The 21,762-nt window shown below is 44.8% G+C and overlaps 1 protein-coding gene across 7 annotated transcripts in view; it reads left to right on the forward strand.

The window, feature by feature from the left end:
- The window catches only part of MARCHF10 (membrane associated ring-CH-type finger 10), a 177,336-nt gene that overhangs the window by 48,908 nt on the left and 106,666 nt on the right, over positions 1 to 21,762 (forward strand). The window contains exons 1-2 of one of the 7 annotated variants that reach the window (XM_033917634.1): positions 9,637 to 10,052; positions 18,329 to 18,372. The exons of 3 other annotated variants lie outside the window; for them this stretch is intronic. The gene's annotated coding sequence lies outside the window, so the exon portion shown is untranslated. Of the gene's footprint in view, positions 1 to 9,428; positions 9,485 to 9,633; positions 10,053 to 18,328; positions 18,373 to 21,762 lie in introns of those variants that run through there. 3 more of the 7 variants (XM_033917636.1, XM_033917638.1, XM_033917632.1) reach the window with 3 other exon arrangements.

A 21,762-nucleotide genomic window follows, 5' to 3' on the forward strand; every position in this document is an offset into this window, starting at 1 on the left:
GAGAGGGAGGAATCGATAGTGATGCCGAGGACCTTGCTTGAGAAATCAAGGTGCAGAGCAGGGCCTGTGGGTAGTGTGAAGAGGGTAGGCAGGTGAACTAATTTTGGGCCGAGCCAGAGTAATTTTGTTTTTGATTCATTTAATTTCATCTGTACAGAGAGGGACCAGGTATGAAGTCTCATTATGCATGAAGTGATGTTCTCTTGGAGGTTTGTAAGGTTCTGAACTGTTTCGAGGAGGATAAGGATATCGTCTGCATATGTGTATAGTGTTTCAAGGGGGGATAGTTGAGGAGCTTCAGGGAGGTCATATAAATGTTGAAGAGAATAGGAGATAGGGGAGAACCCTGTGGGACACCACAGGAAGGTGTCCACGAAGCAGAATTGGAGCCGTTTGCGTTGACAGTGTAGGAGCGAACGCAAAGGAAGTTAGAGAACCACTTTAGGACAAAGGAGTCTATTCCTATCTCAGAAAGTTGGTAGATTAGTATGTCATGGTGTACTACGTCGAAAGCCGCAGAGAGATCGAACTGTAGAAGAACGGCAAATTTGTTTCGAGCGTGCAGTTGTTGCACCTTTGAAATTAAGGAAACTAGGAGGGACTCGGTGCTGAAATTGGGTCTAAATCCGTATAGGAAGTGTTGGAGAATGGAGAATCTCTCTAGGTAAGAGGAGAGCTGAGTAGCGACTATGGTCTCTAGAAGTTTTGTTAAAAGAGGGATGTTAGTTATGGGGAGGTAGTTCGATGGTAAGGAGGGGTCTAGATCGGCTTTTTTCAGAAGAGGGGATAAGGCAATGTGCCCCATTTCTGTGGAGAACAGGCCCGATAGTAAAGCTTTATTTATAAGGTTAGTAAGGGAAGAAATGGCCTGCGCAGGGATGTTTTCGTAGAGGTTGGATGGGAAAGGATCTAGGATGCACTTGCAGGATTTGAGTTTGAGGCAAAGATTGGAGATCTGGGGTTCGGATACGAGTTCAAAAGTAGTCCATGATCTGTCAGCAGGGATAGGGTCGGAGTCCTTCGGAGGAAGAGAGTTGTAAGAGATAGCTGGGGGGAACAAGCTCTTTATGGTAGTGATCTTATCATTGAAGAATTTGGCTAGGTCATTTGGAGAAGGGAGGAGGGGGGTGGGGGAGGATTCGTTTTTAGAAGTTAGATTTCACCAGATGTGGAACAGTGTACTGATTTGATTTTTTGACCTGGAGATTTTGTCCCCATAGAAATTCTTCCTAGCTGGATGAGATCCTACATCCAGATCCTGGATCCGACCTGTATATTAGATTCACACCATTGGCATCCATTACAACTAACATGCGTACCAGTTCTTTCACAAAAGGAAAGGGGGATGAACTACAATCATTAAGAACATAAGAATTGCCACTGCTGAGTCAGACCAGTGGTCCATCATGCCCAGCAGTCCGCTCACGCGGCGCCCCTCTGGTCTAAGACCAGCACACCCTAACTGAGACTAGCCCTACCAGCACACGTTCTTGTTCAACAGAAACCTGTCTAACTTTGTCTTGAATCCTTGGAGGGTGTTTTCCCGTATAACAGCCTCTGGAAGGGCGTTCCAGCTTTCTACCACTCTCTGGGTGAAGAAGAACTTCCTTACGTTTGTACGGAATCTATCCCTTTTCAACTTTAGAGAGTGCCCTCTTGTTCTCCCTACCTTAGAGAGGGTGAACAACCTGTCCTTATCTACTAAGTCTATCCCCTTCAGTACCTTGAGTGTTTCGATCATGTCCCCTCTCAATCTCCTCTGTTCGAGAGAGAAGAGGCTCAGTTTCTCTAATATTTCGCTGTATGGCAGCTCCTCCAGCCCCTTAACCATCTTAGTCGCTCTTCTCTGGACCCTTTCGAGTAGTACCGTGTCCTTCTTCAGGTACGGCGACCAGTGCTGGATGCAGTACTCCAGGTGAGGGCGTACCATGGCCCGGTACAGCGGCATGATAATCTTCTCTGATCTGTTCATGATCCCCTTCTTTATCATTCCTAGCATTCTGTTTGCCCTTTTTGCTGCCGCCGCACATTGTGTGGATGGCTTCATCGACTTGTCGATCAGAACTCCCAAGTCTCTTTCCTGGGAGGTCTCTCCAAGTACCGCCCCGGACATCCTGTATTCGTGCATGATATTTTTGTTACCGACATGCATTAAAGAAAGAGGAGAAACATTTATGGGTAATACATCAAAGATCGGGTTCAAGATGAAACAGGATAGCTTCTGTAGCAAAAACCATGCTCTTTCAAATGATATACAAAAAAACCAAAACTACACATTAGAGATATTTGAATCTGAAAAACAGTGAAAATTTTCATAAATTTCACTCTCAAAATCACAGCTCTAATACTTATGCTGAAAATATATATATTTTCCAAAATACGTTTGTAAAGTGCTCAGACCCATAACCAAATTAATCTGTGATAACAACAGACTATGGTTATTTTGGGACTATCATCGCCCTTTAAGGTTCTAAACCACTCGCTATGAACAAGCTATAGAAGATGTAATGAATTCACTTATCTGGTGTAGCGGGTGGTTGATAGAAGATGTTACCAATAACCATAGTGTTCAATAAAGTGCCGGTGCTCTAGTGTGCGCTAATAATAAACATTAGCCATGTTAAAATCGATGACCCCCCAACTCGAGTTTTAATGACTCTTCCTCAGGAGGGGACACTTGATTAAAATAACAATTTAATCTTGATATATCTATATCACTATTCCAATTTCAAATCGTTACCACATATAATTATCAAAATTCATTAATCTAAATTTAAACTTAAATAACTTACTACAACAATTCAATACACATTCACCTACCCTATAAAGTTTGAACATAAATGCATAAAAAGCCATGTTTTTTTTGGATGGTCATATCTTCAGCTTCACTTGACTGTAAAAGCTCATATTGCAAATCTTGGAAGTACCTCATGGTACATGTCTGCTGGTAAAGTTGTACCCTCAGCTGACTTACCTACTAGCAGCAGTATGGAGCCAAACTGTGTCAAAAATTTTCATTTTTGAATTTTTTTGCCTACCTTGCTGACCTGGAGAAATGGAAGCACGTTTGCAAAAGATTTCAAACTTGGCACAGAAACTTGCCCCAAGGTGTTTTACCAAACTGCAAAATTTCAGACTCCTAGATCGTTTCCTTCTGCTGCAGTGCTTAAGCAAAGTTGGCATTTTAGGTCACACGAGGCATGGGAGTGGACTGATTGTTTTTGTTCAACCACCCCTAGCTCCTGACCAAATTGAGATAGATCAAAATTTTTTTTGCAAAGTTTCATTTGAGATACTAGACAACACCCCTGTAAAATTTGGTTGGATTTCAAGGGGGTCGAGTGTGGGCGGTTTTCAGTATTGTTCCACTTGACATGGAATGACCCTTATGCAACTCACACTGAGGACTTCCAAACTATAAAATTATTAACAATCATTATCAACATTGATAAATAATCTTATGAGTGGAACTTGTACTCCAAATTAACGTATACTTGAAGAACTATTATATAATTTGATTGTGAGGTATTCTTCTTCTGGGCTTTTCATACTGCGTGGGGGTTTTTTTTTGTCATTTTCGGGTGGGAAGGAGTATATATCTGCAGATGCCTCCTGAAAGAATTGCCTTTTAAAATTGTATATTAACTGAGTGCAGCATTCTCTTAGAATGCATTGATATTTATGACTCATTCTGTTTTACATATTTCTAAAGCTTCTCTGATATTTCTTACTGCATGTAAGTTGCTAGTATTATTTATTATCCCAGGACAAGAAGGCAGCATATTCTCAACAGGTGGGTGATGTCATCCACGAAACCCCGCAGCGGACAGCCTCTCAAGCACACTTGCTTGAAGATCTTTTAAGAGCTTGTGAGTGCTTTCTCACCCGAGTTAGGGCGCACGTCTCCTCAGCGAGTCCTCAGTTCGTTTTCCACGGAGCCAAGAAGCCCTGTTTTCTCCAGCTCTGCAGTTCTTTCGTTGCCTTCTCGCACTGCAGCTGTGTTATTTTCTTTCGTTCCTTCTGAAGTCACTGTGCGGCGCATCTTGTATGTTCAAAAAACAAAAAAAACCTTTTCTTTTTTTCGCCAGTTTTTTGACTGGCGGGGCTTGGGCTCAGGCCCTGCCGCTGGACCTCGTTCCTTTGCAGCTTCCCCTTTTTTTCTGTCCCGCCTCTTACCGATTTTAAAAAGTGTAGCCAATGTAGCCGGGCCATATCGTTAACTGACCCCCGTCGTTGGTGTATAATGTGCCTGGGACCCGAACATTGTACTGAGTCCTGCCCACACTGTGCTACCCTTCAACCCAGAGCCCTTCACAGACGTCGTGCTAAGCTTTTTGGCACTTTTTGGCACTGCGGAAGAGGCCGAGGCCTCGACCTCAACGGCGGCCTTGACTTCCAAGCCCTCAGCCTTTACCCCGGCAGGGGCCCCGTCTTCCAAGGCCTCGACCTCCTTGACGAGCTCGACTACTGTTCCTTCTAAGGTCTTCTCTTCAGGCAAGTCTCCTCTTTCTCCTACAGGTACACTACCTAAGAAGCCTTCCGAGTCTTGGGCAATCCAGGCAACGAGTGTAGTCGTGCCGGCCTCTACGAGACCTCCAGCTAAGTGTGCCTCCAAACATAGGGAATACTCATCCTCGAGGTCGCCCTCCTTGGAGTGCATTGCTGCACCTCCTAGACCAGATCCATTGGTCTCGGTGCCTATGTTTGAGGACATGTTAAAAGCCATTTTGACTTGGTCTTGGCTCAACTTGTCCTGCCTCGACCATGCTTGCTGCGAGCCAGTCTGATCCTCCTGTCGAAGCACTTCCGGCCAAGCCTCGATGGTCTCAACAATTATCTTCTAGTGACTCTTCGCCTCGCCCTTCCCTTGAGGCTCCAGTCACTCATCTTCCTTCTACGGAGCCTTCAAAACCTCGAGTGAGGCACCACACGAAACATACCTCGTCCTTGAGGCACCTTGCTTCAAAGAAGAGTAAAGAGTCTATTCCAACTAAAGCTTCTCCTCTGCCTTCGGGTATTAAGTCTTCTATGCCCTGTTTGTCGAGGGCCATTGAGACTCCCTCGAGGCACAAGCATAAACCTCGAACTCGAAGCCTCCAACACCTGCTTCCTCCCCTCAAGGCACCTCCAGGTCGAGGACTCTGCAAGAGAACCTTCTTCTTCTGTCTCTACTAGACACGAGTCCGAGGCTTTTGAAGCGCAAGCACTCTGTGGCCCCTCCTCTAACACACAGTGGGGCTTCTTCTGTGACTCTTGCGCTGGATGCTGACATGCCTTCTCAATACTCTCAAGAAGCTTCTCCATCCTATTCTGTAGCTCCTAGATCTCGTTCTTTATCTCCTGAGAAAACTTAGATCAAAATCAACATATTTTTCAAGATTCGTATTTGACCTAGGTAAGGCTCTTCAGCTAAATCTTCAGTCTGATTCTAAATACACGCCTGAGTACTTTGCTGACATGGAGTTGCCTCATCCACCCAAGGAAACCTTGAGACTTCCCATGACTCCTGTTTTAAAACAAACTTTTCTCAGGAATCTGAAAACCCCTTACTCTATTCCAGCCATACCCTCTAAGATGGAATCTCGTTATCGTACAGTTCCTTGCAAGAGGTTTGAAAAACCATAGTTATATCATAAATCCCTAGTGATGGAATCTTCGCTTAAGAAAGCTCACCCCTCTAAGGTCTACGTTGCGGTGCACCAGGCAGAGAGGGCTGCACCATAACTAAGTTTGGCCGCAGGCTCTATCAGAATTCCATGATGGCAAATCGAATTCTCAACTACAATTACCTCTTTACAGCTTATTTTAATCATTGCCTCAAAATAATGCCTAAGTTCTTTCCTGCCCTTGAGGAGCAATGCCTTCCAGAGTTCAAACAAGATCTTCACACTCTGTCACAAATACGCCTCTTCATGCTGCAAGCCATGAATGATGCCTTTCAGATGTCATCTAGAGTTACAGCTTTTGCTGTGGTTATGAGACACCTGGCTTGGCTTCACATTGTTGACATGGATCCAATTTGCAGGACCGTCTGGCAAATTTGCCTTGCCAAGGAAATGAACTTTTTGATGATTCCATAGAGGCTGCTACCAAGCGTCTCTCTGAACATGAGCTCTCCTTTGCCTCCCTAGTTCGGCCAAAGGCTAAGACTCCGCCTGCTACATCTTATAAGCCTCAGACCCCTGCTGCGGCTAAGCCAGCACAGTCTTTTTGACAATCTAAGTCTGAGCATACCAACCACCTCCATCCATCCGACTTCTCTCCTGCCCATAGGAGGACGGCTCCATCATTTTTACCATCAGTAGGAGCAGATTACATCAGACCTCTGGGTTCTCAACATCATCAGGGAGGGGTACTCACTTTGATTTCTTCAAGTGCCATCAGATCTCTCCCCAAGAGAGTTTCCTTCCAGTCCGTCAGAACTTCCTTCTTCTTCAGGAAGTTCAGGCTCTTCTTTGCCTTTGAGCTTTCGAGGAGGTTCCCTTGAACCAACAGGGTTTTATTCTTGTTATTTTCTGGTTCCCAAGAAGATGGGGGATTTGCAACCTATTCTGGACCTCAGACCTCTCAACAAATTTCTAGTCAAAGAGAAGTTTTGGATGCTCTCTCTTCCCACACTGTACCCCCTGATGGATCAAGGGGATTGGTTATGCTCTCTAGCTCTCAAAGAGGCTTACACTCATATTCCAATTCATCCAGCCTCTCGCAAATTCTTGAGATTTCGGGTGGGGAATCTCCATCTTCAGTACCGAGTTCTTCCTTTCGGACTCGCCTCCTCTCCCAGGGTCTTTACGAAGTGCCTGGCTGTAGTAGCTGCAGCCCTGTGGACGCAGGGTCTTCAAGTTTTCCCGTATCTCGATGACTGGCTCATCAAAGCCTCATCTCAACGAGAGGTTATTGTAGTGACCCAATGTTTCTCCAGAGTCTGGGTTTCGAGGTCAATTTTCCAAAATCCCAGTTGCACCCTTCACAAACTCTTCAGTTCATCGGAGCCATACTGGACACTATTCAGCTGAGCATTCCTGCCCCAATCACACCAAGATGCTCTCATTCACCTTTCCCATCAGGTGTCTGCCCTCAGTCAATCTCAGCACAAATGATGATTCTACTCGGTCACATGGCTTCTACAGTTCATGTGACTCCTTTTGCCAGACTTCACCTTCGAGTACCTCAGTAGACCCTAGCATCTCAGTGGCAGCAAGCTTGCGATCCACTCTCTCAACACATTATAGTGACTCCTTCGTTGAGGCAGTCTCTCCACTGGTGGAATTCTCTCTTCCAATTTTTAAAGAGGTTTGCTTTTACACACACTCCCTCATCAGGTTTTCACAACAAATTCTTCAACCTACGCTTAGGGAGCTCATCTAGACGGTCTCCGTACTCAAGGCCATTGGTCTCGCACGGACCATTTGTGTCACATCAATCTGTTGGAACTCAAAGCGATTTTCAATGCTCTCAAGGCTTTTCAACATCTTCTTCACGACCAGACAGTCCTCGTTCAGACGGACAACCAAGTCAACAAACAGGGAGGCACAGGATCCCTCTCCCTGTCAAGAAGCTCTGAAGCTGTGGGAATGAGCAGTACTTCACAACATATTCCTCAAAGCTGTCTACATTCAAGGTCAGAAAAACTGTCTGGCGGACAAATTGAGTCGTCTTCTACAACCTCACGAATGGACACTCAATTCCTCGCCTCTACGTAATGTCTTTGCTCAATGGGGAGTTCCCCATGGTTCACCCCTCAGATACATCTCTTTGCGTCTCCCCTCAGCCACAAGCTGCCTCAGTTCTGCTCCAGGATATACTTTCTTCATCGTCTCGAGGTCGACGCTTTCCTTCTGGATTGGACATATCGGTTTCTCTATGCCTTCCCTCCATTCCCTAATTCTCAAGACTCTTGTCAAACTCAAGATGGAACATGCCACCATGATTCTGATAGCTCCTCGATGGCCTAGACAACCGTGGTACTCCCTTCTACTTCAACTCGGTGCCCAGGAGCCTCTACTTCTACCAGTTTTTCTCTCTCTGCTTACTCACAGTCAGGGTTCTTTGCTTAATCCCAACCTACAGTCTCTACACTTAACAGCTTGATATGTTTAATCCTAACTGCCTCTCTACAGTTTTCTCAATCTGTACAGGACATTTTGGAGGCTTCTAGGAAGCCGTCTACTAGGCAGTGTTACAACCAAAAATGGACTAGATTTTCTGCTTGGTGTGCTTCTCATCACATGGAAACCATTTCGACCTCCTTGTCTTTGGTTTTGGATTATTTATTACACTTATCTCACTCTGGCCTCAAGTTTACATCTATTAGAGTCCATCTCAGTGCCATTGCTGCTTTCCATCAGCCCCTTGATGGGAAATCCCTGTCTGCACATCCGGTGGTTTCCCGCTTCATGAAAGGACTTTTCAATATTAAACCACCGCTCAAATCGCCTCCAGTGGTCTGGGATCTCAATGTTGTTCTAGCTCAATTGATGAAGTCCCCCTTTGAACCAATTGATAAGGCTCATCTGAAGTATCTCACTTTGAAAGTGGTGTTTCTCATTGCCCTCACATCTGCTCGAAGAGTCAGTGAGTTACAAGCTTTAGTTGCGGATTCACCCTTCAGTTTTCCATCATGACAAGGTGGTCCTCCGTACTCATCCAAAATTCTTCCCTAAAATTGTTTCAGAATTTCATATTAATCAGTGTTTTTTCCAAAGCTTCATTCTCATCCTGGAGAAATAGCGCTTCATACTCTGGACTGTAAACGTGCTTTGGCTTTATACTTGCAACGCACTCAACCTCATAGAACGGCTCCTCAACTTTTCATCTCCTTCGATCCAAATAAGTTGGGGCGTCCTGTCTCGAAGCGAACCATATCCAACTGGATGGCTGCTTGCATCTCTTTCTGCTATGCTCAGGCTGGTCTCCTTTTGCAGGTTCGAGTCACGGGTCATAGAGTTCGAGCAATGGCGGCATCTGTAGCTTTCCTCAGATCAACTCCTATTGCCACTTGGTCCTTGGTTCATACATTCACCTCTCATTATTGTCTGGATACTTTCTCCAGAAGGGACGGCCATTTTGGCTAGTCAGTTTTACAACATTTGTTTTCCTAATTGCCAATACTCCCACCATCCCTTTCTGGTTATCTTGGAGGTCACCCACCTGTTGAGAATATGCTGCCTGCTTTTCCTGGGATAAAGCACAGTTACTTATCGTAACAGCTGTTATACAGGGACAGCAGGCAGATATTCTCACAACCCACCCACCTCCCCTGGTTGACTTCTTAGCTAGCTATTTGAACTGAGGACCCGCTGAGGAGATGCACGCCCTAATATGGGCGGGAAGGCACTCGCGCATGCGCGGTGCAGCACTTATAAACTATTAAAAGATCTTCAAGCAAGTCTGCTTGTGAGGCTGTCCACTGCGGGGCTCTGTGGATGACGTCACCCACCTGTTGAGAATATCTGCCTGCTGTCCCTGGATAACAACTGTTATGGTAAGTAACTGTGCTCTCGTCTTAAGACTTTGGTATTTTTGACGTTGCTCAAAGGGTTACTACCTCACTCCAGGTGAACTCAAAAAGGCTGATTCATACTTTTGATTTCCCTATAGAAAGCAAGAATGCCCACCCCCACCTGGCCTGGATCCATCCGGCTTAGTCGGAGTGAGTTGACTACCTCTGGAAAGACAAAAAGTACCTTTAAAGTCGAAACCGATAACGCCTTTGTTTCAAATCAAAGGAGCCCCAGAGAAGAGGTGGCCTAATTCTCTCCTCGGCGTGGCCACCTTCCCTACTTTCTCCTAGGGAAGCGCTCCTACCGGCAGTCGACAGGATAACAGCAGGCTTGGACGCGCAGCCGCCGGGAGCCTGCCCCCACCCTCGCGCTTCTCGGCGCAGGCGCGGGCCGTTACTGTGGAGACAGCAGGACGCTTTCCCACCTCCCGCCCGCTCCCTGTCTCGGTGCCTCTCTACTGAGGTTACCGGACAGCGGAGACGGGCCCAGACCGGAGAGGGAGATCGCGGGGGTGGCAGACTGCCTCCCACATCCCGGGGACCACAGCAGGTAACCGCCCAGCGTGCAAAGACTCAAAACAGTCCACTTCTTGCATGTTTTCCTTTAAATTCAACCCGCAATTGCACGGTACATAAATAATCCTTACAAAGGAAGGAGAAAAAGAAAATCCAAAACGATTAGCATCCAGTGTGACTAATCAGAAGGCTACAGACCTGACCATTCCACAAAGCCAGGGTTTTATGGGCTCTCTTACAAGTGTAGCCTTGTGTTGTGCTCTGATTTATTTTTAGAAATAAACGGGCCAGTATTCAAAGGACCACTGCTAAATTCCTCTTTATCCATTTTTTTTTACCAGCACTCTAAGGCCAACTCTCTAACTGAGTAGCTGCATTTAGCCATCACTTGCACATGTAAATGCAGAAACCAGCACTTACAAGGCATATATAGCTAAGTGACTACACGCTGTTTTGTAATAGTGCACATAAGTTGCTTAGTGCATGAATGCAAGGTGGAGCATAGAAGGAACTTGGGTGAAGGTGTCTCAACATACACAAATTACAAAATACAGTGGAACCTTGGTTTACAAGCATAATTTGTTCCAGAAGCATGCTCGTAAACCAAATTACTCATATATCAAAGCAAGTTTCTCCTTAAGAAGTAAGGGAAATTCGCTTGATTGGTTCCACCTTCAACCCCCCTCCCCCCGCGGCCACCAGTGCTGCTCCACCCCACCACATCCGCAAAAGACCCCCCACCCCTGAGGCCACTGGTGCGCTTCCACATCCCACCCGTGAACCGGCATCGCCCCCCTGCAAATGAAGCCTTACCTCCATCTGGCACCGTCAAGCAGCACCAATCCACAGGACTCAAGGTGAACAAAGCCATGGGACCGGACAATTTGCCCCAAGAGTGCTCAGAGAGCTATGCAATGTTCTGGCGAAACCGTTAGCCATGCTCTTCAATCTCTCCCTAAGTACAAGGAGAGTCCCCCTGGACTGGAAAACAGCAAACGTCGTTCCTCTGCACAAAAAAGGTTGCAGAGCAGAGGCTGCGAATTACAGACCAGTGAGTCTCACATCAATAGTGTGTAAACTCATGGAAACTCTACTTAAAGGTAAATTAGACACGATATTAGATGAAGGGAATCTAAGGGATCCCTGTCAACATGGATTCACCAGAGGCAGGTCATGCCAATCCAATCTTATAAGCTTCTTTGATTGGGTGACAGGAAAGCTAGACTCGGGAGAGTCTCTGGACATAGTATACTTGGATTTCAGTAAAGCTTTCGACAGTGTCCCACACCGTAGACTATTAAACAAGATGAAATCGATGGGGTTGGGTAAGAAACTAACTGCATGGGTCAATGATTGGCTGAGTGGAAGACTTCAGAGGGTGGTGGTCAACAGCACCCTCTCTGAGACATCGGAGGTGACTAGCGGAGTGCCGCAGGGCTCAGTCCTGGGACCATCCCTTTTCAACATATTCATAGGGGACTTGCCCCGGGGGCTTCAGGGTAAAGTAGCACTGTTCGCTGACACCGCCAAACTGTGTAACATAGTAAGTGAAAGCAACCTCAAGGATAGTATGACACAGGATCTGATCACGTTGAAAAACTGGTCCTCGACATGGCAGCTGGGCTTCAACGCTAAAAAATGTAAGGTCATGCATCTCGGCAGCGGAAATCCATACAGAACATACTCCTTGAATGGAGAAACGCTAGCTAGGACTTCAGAGGAACGGGACTTGGGGGTAATCATCAGTGCAGACATGAAGGCTGCCAAACAAGTAGAGAAGGCCTCATCTAAGGCAAGGCAAATGATGGGATGTATCAATAGAAGCTTCGTCAGCCGCAAACCTGAAGTCATAATGCCACTCTACAGAACCATGGTGAGACCTCATCTGGAATACTGTGTGCAATTCTAGAGGCCACATTACTGGAAAGATGTGCTTCGAGCTGAGTCGGTCCAGCGGATGGCCACTAGGATGGTCGCCGGACTCAAGGGTCTCTCATACGAAGAAAGACTGGGCAAACTGCAGCTCTATACCCTAGAGGAGTGCAGGGAAAGGGGTGACATGATTGAGACATTTAAGTACGTCACAGATCGTGTCGAGGTGGAAAACGATATATTCTTTCCCAAGGGACCCTCGGTCACAAGGGGGCACCCGCTCAAACTCAGAGGAGGAAAATTTAGTGGTGACACCAGGAAGTATTTCTTCACAGAAAGGGTGATAGATCACTGGAACAAACTTCCAGTGCAGGTGATCAAGGCCACCAGCGTGCTCGACTTTAAGAATAAATGGGACATCCACGTGGGATCCCTACGAGGGTCGAGTTAAGGAACTAGGTCATTAGCACTCAGACTTAATGGGGTGGGTCAATAGTGGGCAGTCTTGATGGGCTGTAGCCCTTTTCTGCCGTCATCTTTCTATGTTTCTATTCTATGTTTCTATGAGGTGCTGGTGTCGGTGCCCAAAGATCGTGCTGCTTGCCGGACTGGGCCTTGAGCATCTATGCATGCTCAAGGCCTTCTGGCTCCCACCTTTCTCCGAGATTCTCGGAGAGAACGAGAGCCAGAAGGCCTTGAGCATGCGCAGATGCTCAAGGCCCATTCCGGCAAGCAGCACAATCTTCGGGCACTGGCACTAACACCTCCTGTGGGTTGGTGCTGTATGCTGGTGCCAGATGGGGGTAAGGCTTCAGTTTGGGCAGGTGTTCGCGAGGGAGGGAGATGCAGGTTAACAGGGGGAGGCGATGTACACGGGGGGGGGGGGCAATGCCGGTTCGCGGGCGGGGGGGGTCTTGCAAATCGAGTCAACGCTCGGTTTGTGAGTCACGATTTGCGAAAATGTTTTGCTTGTCTTGCAAAACACCCGCAAACCGTGTTACTCGCAAACCGAGGTTTGACTACTATCAGTCATGCAAACTCTTGCTGCATTTATGCCTCTGCTGTTATAGAATAGACTGTCACTAAGCAGTATGGGCTTGATTCTGTATTGTGTGACCAAAGTTACACACGCATAGAAATCTGTGCACATTGCCAATTTGCACATGCAACTTAATTATTTAACAAGCTAATCAGTGCTGGTAATTGAACATTAACACGTAATAATTGCCACTAATTAGAATTTTTGTGAATAATTTTCTTTTTTTTAAGTTCAATCTGTTTATTGAGGTATATCAAAAATAAACATTATAAAAATATTACAGTTCACGAAAGTTTTTCAAAACATGAACACATATTAGGCCAGTCAACTCTAATCCGGAACAATGAGAAATTAGTATTAAATTGTTTGCAAATATTTGGCAATGGGCTTCCATGATTCAGAAACAAAACTTGCTTGATGACTATACAATTTTTCAGCAGCATATTGCTCATAGCATTTGAATAAACATAAAGAATTCCACCAAAAGTATGATTACGTAAGGAAGCAGATTTCCAGTATTGTAAAGTCTGTTGAATGCCAACCAAAATCATAATGTTAACCAATTTCCATTCGAATGAGCAGTGTGCAAATCAGGGGTAGAGTGAACGCATAATAATTATGTCAAAAGTTAAATCAGCAGTACAGTTTGAAATAGAACTTATGGTAGACCATATCTGTTCCCAGAAGGGATAAATGTGCAAGCATGCAAACAGATATGAGAAAGAGTACCTTGGGATTTCTGACAGTGCCAACAAAGATCATTATTTAATAAATTGACTTTTTTCATCTTAAGAGGTGTCCAAGTGGCACGCCACATGAGAAACAATAGAGATTGTGACAGAATGATAGTAAGGGTCTGTTAATTTTAGACCAGAATTTATTCCAATCCAATGATGTAGGTTCTATAAGAAGTTCCTGTGACCATTTATTCATTAATTTATAGATGGCAAAAAGTGAGAATCTCTAAATTGCTTATAAAAGAGTAAAATCGCTTTTCCTTTGGAAGCTACTATGTTGCTGCATTTCCAAAGACATATTGTATCCGAAAACTGTACATTTGAAAAAAGTGATACCAATAAAGACCATTGGTTCTTTTTAGAAGATAAGTCAGGAAACTAAATGCTGAAGTCTGTGAAGGGTAATACATCTTTTCTCCTGTACAATTGCCAAACTCCACTATCTTTCCATTTTTTCCAATTCAAATATCTTTTGTTATGTTTTAGCAAATACTGCTACTACTGCACAGGGAAGTCGGGGGGGGGGGAGGGAAATGCTGTTGCTGTTGCTGCTCCACAGGGAAGTGGGGTGGAAATGCTGCTGCACAGGGAAATGGAGGCAAAGAATGACAGACAGACAGCAGGAGGGAGGGAGACAGACAGAAAAAGGGAGCCAAGGAGAGAGAGAGAGAGACAGCGGGAGAGAGAGAGACAGACAGAAAGAAAGAAAGACAGACAGACATATATTCTAGCACTCGTTAATGTAACGGGCTTAAAGACTAGTTCAATATAAAATCATAACTGAGGCTTGTGTGGATGGGATCAGATGATTTGTGGGGACCGAGCTCGCAGAGATGGGGCGGAAACGGAGTTTTAAAATTTTAGTCCTAGTAGTTTGCCGGTCCACAAAATAATTCTTTTTTTTTCTGCCGGTGCACGGATGTAAAAAAGTTGAAGAACACTGGTCTAAACAATTGCTGACAGATCAATTTAAAACAGGTCAGATAAAATCTAAATTTCTAAGCAGTGATATTCATAGTTTCTTAGGGCTCCTTTTACAAAGTCACGCTAGCAGTTTAATGCGCGCTAAACTGCCGGATGCGCTAGCTGCTACCGCCTCCTCTTGAGCAGGCGGCAGTTTTTGGCCAGTGCGGGGGTTAGCGTGTGATGAAAAGTCACACGTGTTAACCCCGCTAGCGCGGCTTTGTAAAAAGAGCCCTTAGTATTTAGCAAATGAACATAGTCCTGAGAGGGTAAAATGTAAAAAAGTACTTAGCTGCAGTGCTCAAATCTGATGCTCAAAGACGCGCTTTAAGGTACGCGCCTTTAGCACGCGTCTTTGGCAGCGCGCCGTTAGGCACTGGGCTTTTAACAAGCCCAGCGGCTGACTTATGCAGAGCGGAGCAGACTCTCATGCTGATTTGGCAGGCAGGCAAAAGTAGATGTTTCTATTCTCCCGCGCTGGGCTTTAACAAGCCCAATGGCTGACATATACAGAGTGGAGTAGGCTCCCACGCTGATTCGGCAGACAGGCAGTTTTTCATCATGACAAGGTGTTTTTCTGTACACATCCAGAGTTTCTTCCGAAAGTTGTCATTGAATTTCATCTCAGTCAGTCCATTGTTCTACCAGTATTTTTTTCTAAGCCTTATTCGCATGCTAGAGAAACAGCCTTGCATACTTTGGACTGTAAATGGACAAAACCACATCGAACATCTCCCCAACTTTTCGTCTCTTTTGATCCAAACAAGTTGGGGCATCCTGTTTCCAAGAGAATGATTTCCAACGGGCTGGCAGCCTGCATCTCGTTCTGTTATGCTCAGTCTGGACTGGCACTGGAGAGTCTTGTCACAGCCCACAAAATCAGAGCTATGGCAGCTTCTGTTGCTTTCCTCAGATCTACTCCCATTGAGGAAATCTGTGAAGCTGCCACCTGGTCCTCAGTTCATACTTTCACTTCTCAATACTGCCTGGAGGCCTTTTCCAGACGGGATGGGCAGTTTGGCCAATCTGTTTTATAAAATTTATTTTCTTAAAGAACAACAGTCCCACCATCCCATTTCTGTTAGCTTGGAGGTTACCCATACGTGAGAATATGCTGCCTGCTTGTCCTGGGATAAAGCACAGTTACTTACGTACCATAACAGGTGTTATCCAGGGACAAAAGGCAGATATTCTCACAACACACCCACCTCCCTTGGTTGGCTTCTTAGCTGGCTTATCTTAACTGAGTGACAGCGTGCCCTACGTTGGTCGGGAAGGCACTCGCGCATGCACGGTTCAGGCTATCGCAAACTTTCTAAAGACGGCGATGCACTTTTAAAGTGGTCTGTACCAGGGCTTCATCAGTGACATCACCCATACTTGAAAATATCTGTCTGCTGTCCCTGGATAACACCTCTTACGGTAAGTAACTATACTTTACCAGTGATGTGCCTCAAGGTTTGGTTTTTGGGCCTGTTCTTTTTAACATATTTGTAAGCAATATTGCTGAAGGGCTGTCAAGTAAGATTTGCCTCTTTGCAGATGATGCCAAAATCTACATTCCACTCCAATCAGAATTTTGTAGACTTCAATCATATCTCCCCTCATCCATCTCTTTTCCAAGCTGATGAGCCCTAACCTCTTTAGGCTTTCCTCATATGAGAGAAGTTCTGAAGTTTTTGCTGCTTAGTGTACCTCATTGGAATGACTACAAGACGGCATTGTATTTTCCAAAACAGACAATATTTTTTATTGTTAGTATAATGGCTTACAAATTTATAGCAGCGGAGTCATAACAGAAAGAAATATATATTGTCAGTTCAGAATATGCAATGGAGAGTAACACTTACACTCATATGCCAAGCAGGGGGCTAGCACACCCTCTGGCATAAGCAGGTAAACCTCTCTGACCCTACTTGTGATGCATGTTCTTTTATACAGATAAATTCTTGCTTTGTTTCAAAAGGCTCATCCCCGAACTCTGGTCATATGACTCCCTAGTGATACAAAAAATGTATACCTAACTATCCCCCCCCCCCAGTCCACGCCTCTCTCACTCCCCCCCCCCTCCCCCACGAGAGGGGCCCTAGCAGTCCAGAAACAGAGGGCACTTCGGGAACTTCTTTTGTCCATGTCTTGAATCCTTATCACCTTGCTGAGGCTGATTTGTTATACAACACTGTATGTCTTCAGGATGGTGTCCTTGCAGACAGTCTTATGCAGCAAACTGAAACAAAGATGCAAGGGTGACATTCCAGCATCCTGGCCATGCCTGTATCCCATGGCTTGCTTTAGAGACAGGCACCAAGCCCCCACATCCCTACTCCCCCTTCATCCTTCAGGGGTTGTTACTTGTTATGGGTGGTTTATGGCTTCTCAGGGTGCCTTGCGTATGTCATACGGCACTGATAACTCAGTACAAATGAACAATGGTCACCGAACCTTGGAGAAGTATCCTCCTTAGAAAGATAAGAACTAGGCCAGCAGGAGTATCATTTTTATAGATTAGCGAAGTACATGCTGTTCCATCTGGTTAGCTTGTAAAGAAAGGCTGCTTAGACTGTGAGAAAATATGTGTTAAAATGGCTGTAGTGTCCAACATACACAAGGTATTTCTCCACCAGGTAGTTCAGTATGTCCAGGTTTGTCCAGGTTATCCAACTCAGTCCCCTCTTGGCGGGCCGAAGTAACGAGGGCCGCCACTCAAGGGGTGGCCGAGAGAGGAAGTAACAAAGGCGTGGAGGAGGGGCAGCCCACCCAGCTAGCTAAACTCAGATACAGTATATGCCAGAACCAGAGGATGGAGGCCAAAAGGCTAATAGGGGTACCATAAAAACAACAGTGGGAAAAAGCAGGATTCCACAGCAGTCAAGACAGTAGTCATTGCTAAGTAAAGAACAGCATTGAGAGTCATTAAAAATATGAGAACCAGACCATAGGAAGATATGAAAGCAAGAAAGACATACAGGACATATGTGTTTCTGTTCAGGTGGTAGTATAAGAGGCAAGCTAACAAAATATAAATAAAGCATTACAAAAAATGAAATGGTAGTAAATAATAAAAACAAAAATGGACACACTTGACAGGTCCATAACCTAGCCTAGGCATCACAGCATAAAAATTATAATGTCACTTAAAAAGAATATACAGAATAAAACAAGCAGTCCTCCACAAAAATAAATCCTGAGCCAAAACTGAAGAAAAGATAAAGTCCAGCAAACCGGCAAAACGGGCATAAACAAAACATGGGAGAGAAAGTGTCCAAGAAAGTAAAAGGTCAGGATGCAGCGTTTCAAGGCACGCAGTCACTTTAAACCGGTACGGTGCACATTCGGAATGAAAGGGGTCTGCACATACACCATCTTGAAAGAAGTCCAGATATCATCATCCAGCAGCCGAAATCCAGTGAAGAGAGTCAAAGAAAAGAAAGAGAGAGAACAGGTTGCCCGTACTGAGGGCGTCAACAAGGGACAAAAATAATGCATTTACTGATCATAAGTACAGTAAGAAAGATATTTTTGGGGGTCAACCAAACCTATTTCACACAATGGAATAATGTACTTTGTATTGTCTGCCTTGAGGATGTTCATTATAATGAATAGAAATGTGGTGTGCTTATGTAGACTTATGGCATACAAGTACTATGTTGAGTTCAGCGGCTTGAACTGTGTGTTAATGTCTTTTTGGTTGTTTAACAGATAATATGGCAACACTCTGAGGTTCCCTGTCCCCACCTCACATAGTAAGTAGAATGGAGCTACACAGGTGTGGAGATGAGATCCTTAATTTAAGAAACTTTCATGAAAGCTTTGTTAAGGAACCAGTTTGTATTAGTAATTGATGGTTAGTAATGTATGTAGAAAGTGATATCTTAAATGCTCTATCTAAAATCATGGCTTCTCTATAAGTTCAAAGACAAGATGTGCATTATGATATAGACTGTTGTGTTTACTTTATCAACTAATGGAAGGATATATCATGTGTTTGAAAATCTCAGGGAGTAAGGTAATTACCTACACGAGGAAGGCTGTGAGTTAGATGAACTGGTTTTGACAGAACATAGAGTAGCTGCATGATTCGTGGTATAGGGAGAGGGATTTTAAAAGGGCTGCCCTAAAGAATAGGTGGAGAGCTTTGTCTTATATGAGGGGGGAAATAAAGGTTGGCTTAATCTACTGATGACTTTTTTGTAGCTGAGCCAAATTAGAGGGAGCTGAGGCCCTAATTAGAGGGAGATGTTGCCTATATATGCACACCAGATAACTAACTCTGTGTTACTTTCACCTATGTAGGTAGCGAGCTGTGTTAAACTTTGAAACCATAAATGTGTGCTTTAAAAGGGATGTTTATGCTACTCTTTCCTGTAGGTCACCTCTGTAGGACCAGCGCCTGGCTGTTGCGGACCATAAACTGCAATGACTTTGGATTGTTTCCTCATATGAAAAAACTGTTCTTGCTGCCTAGTTGGTCTCTTTGTACAAATAAAAACACCTAACAAACCACAACTTGTGTGCTTTAGATTTAATAGAGTTAGATGCAAGACATGTGTATCTTTAGCTCTAGGTTTGTGGGGGGAAGAGGCCTGCTAGGTAGATGGTAGGCTGTCCTGGTAGAGGTAACCTTTAGCAAAGTGCAACATGTGTTGGGAAGGTTATTTAATTGACATGGTCTTAAACACTAAAAAAAAAGGTGTTGGACACAGTGAGGTCAGGTGGTTACCTTGGCAAGTGCAATAATGTGAAACTTTGACTTTCTGTAGCCGTGGTGGAATACAGTCAAACCTCGGTTTGCGAGTAACCCTGTTTGCGAGTGTTTTGCAAGACGAGCAAAACACTCAGCAAACTTTTGACTCGCAAACCGAGTGTTGACTCGATTTGTGAGCACCCCCCCCCGATAACCGGCATAGCTTCCCCCCCGCTCGCAAAGGCCCCCTCGCTCTAACCGGCACCCCCCCCACCCCACCGCATGAACCTAGAAGGAGATATACTAAGATGGATAGGCAAAGGGCCAGAGAACAGAAAACAGAGAGTGGGCATAAATGGGAAGTTCTCAAAATGGGAAAAAGTGACTAGCGGTATACCCCAAGGTTCAATACTTGGACCCATCTTATTTAATATTTTCATAAATGACCTGGAAGAAGGAACATCCAGTGAAATCATCAAGTTTACAGATGACACAAAGCTATGCCGGGCAATCAGATCGCAGAAGTACAGCGAGGAACTCCAGAGCGACTTGAATCAATTGGAGAAGTGGGCAGATAAATGGCAGATGAATTTTAATGTGGACAAATGTAAAGTGATGCATTTAGGCAGAAAAAATAAAGATCACAAGTATAGTATGTCAGGTGTAACTCTGGGAAAGACCGAACAGGAAAAGGACCTGGGTGTACTGATAGATAGGATCCTGAAACCGTCGGCGCAATGTGCAGCGGTAGTGAAGATAGCAAATAGAATGCTAGGTATGATAAAGAAGGGAATGAGTAGATCAGAGAAAGTTATAATACCGCTCTACAGAGCCATGGCCAGACCGCACCTGGAATACTGCGTCCAGCATTGGTCTCCATATCTAAAGAAAGATTTAAAACTGCAAGAGAGGGTGCAGAGACAAGCAACGAAGCTAGTGAAAGGTATGGAGAACCTGGACTATGAGGAACGACTTAGGAGACTGGGGTTGTTCTCCCTTGAGAAGAGGAGACTACGAGGGGATCTGATCAAGACTTTCAAAATACTAAAAGGATTCGACAAAATGGAGCAAGGAAAGCAGTTATTTACAATGTCCAATGTGACACGGACAAGAGGACATAGACTGAAGCTGAGGGAGGACAGGTCCGGGACAAATATCAGGAAGTTCTGTTTCACGCAGCGAGTGGTGGACACCTGGAATGCTCTCCCAGAGGAAGTAATTGCAGAATCCACTGTTCTAGGATTTAAGGGAAAACTAGATGCACATCTCCTTAAGAGTGGCATAGAGTGATACGGGTAAGGGTAAATTAGATGCACATCTCCCTTAAGAAGCATACAGTGATATGGGGACTAAAACTATGCCAGGGTACACCTGGCGGGGCCTCCGCGTGTGCGGATCACTGGACTTGATGAACCCAGGGTCTGATTTGGAGATGGCAATTCTTATGTTCTTATGACTGTACAACATTACGACTGCCATTCCTCTCAGGTTCCTATACCTATTCAGCATTGGCTCTACCTATACAGTTTAGTAGAAGGAACACACACCTGCCTTAGGTCAACCCCCCCAAAACTTGTGTTCCATATACACTGGCTATAAACTGCCCTCTCAGCCTCACAATGATAGAATAATCATTCATAGACTCCTCCTCTACACATATCTCCTACTCTCTTAGCCTCCCCCCCTCATGCAGACTGCTTCACGGTGCCTAGCCATCTGAGGCTTGCTGTATATGTCTCTGGCTCCCCCCTGCCCTCCCAGGGCATTGCATGGTTTCAAAGTACGTCTGGCCAGCCTGTCTCTCAACTCCCCTCTAACATTGGTTACAGTGCTGCCCCCCTCTCGTGTGGCTGGACACATTATCTGCTGTGAGTTTGGGATTGCCTCCTGCAAACAAAAAGAAGCTGAGGTTCAAAAATTCACACTTAACTTAACTTGTATTTATAAATGTGCAACTTTGATTCAGTTGACATATAGAAAAAATGTCAACTGAATCAAAGTTGCACATTTATAAATACAAGACCCCTGAAGAAGCCCTTTACTGTGGTGAAACGGGTCCCGTAGGGCGTTTAGCCATTCTATGACAACTACAATGATTTACTACAAGTCAAGCTTATATATAAGTTAAGTGCGAATTTTTGATACATTTTAAAGTTATTTATTTCACTCAGCACTTTATAAGAGCTTGTTGCACATTTGTAGTTTTGCACATAAAAATACCGGCTCAATGAAAGATACCATTTACCTGTACATGCAGTTTCCAAACACTGATGTGTTTTGAACAATACAGGTTTCTGAGAGCGGTATAAGAGAATAGCAAGAATTCTTATTAACATTAGTCCTCTATTCTGCTTGTTTGCTTTGATTTTTTCAAGAGGACTTAGTCCAGTTCTATGGTTAAGATTTGAAAGAGGTCTAATGAGGAGGTGGGTGTCTAAGCATCCAAGTT

Source organism: Geotrypetes seraphini, chromosome 13 (assembly GCF_902459505.1).
Source record: "Geotrypetes seraphini chromosome 13, aGeoSer1.1, whole genome shotgun sequence".
NCBI lineage: Eukaryota > Metazoa > Chordata > Amphibia > Gymnophiona > Dermophiidae > Geotrypetes > Geotrypetes seraphini.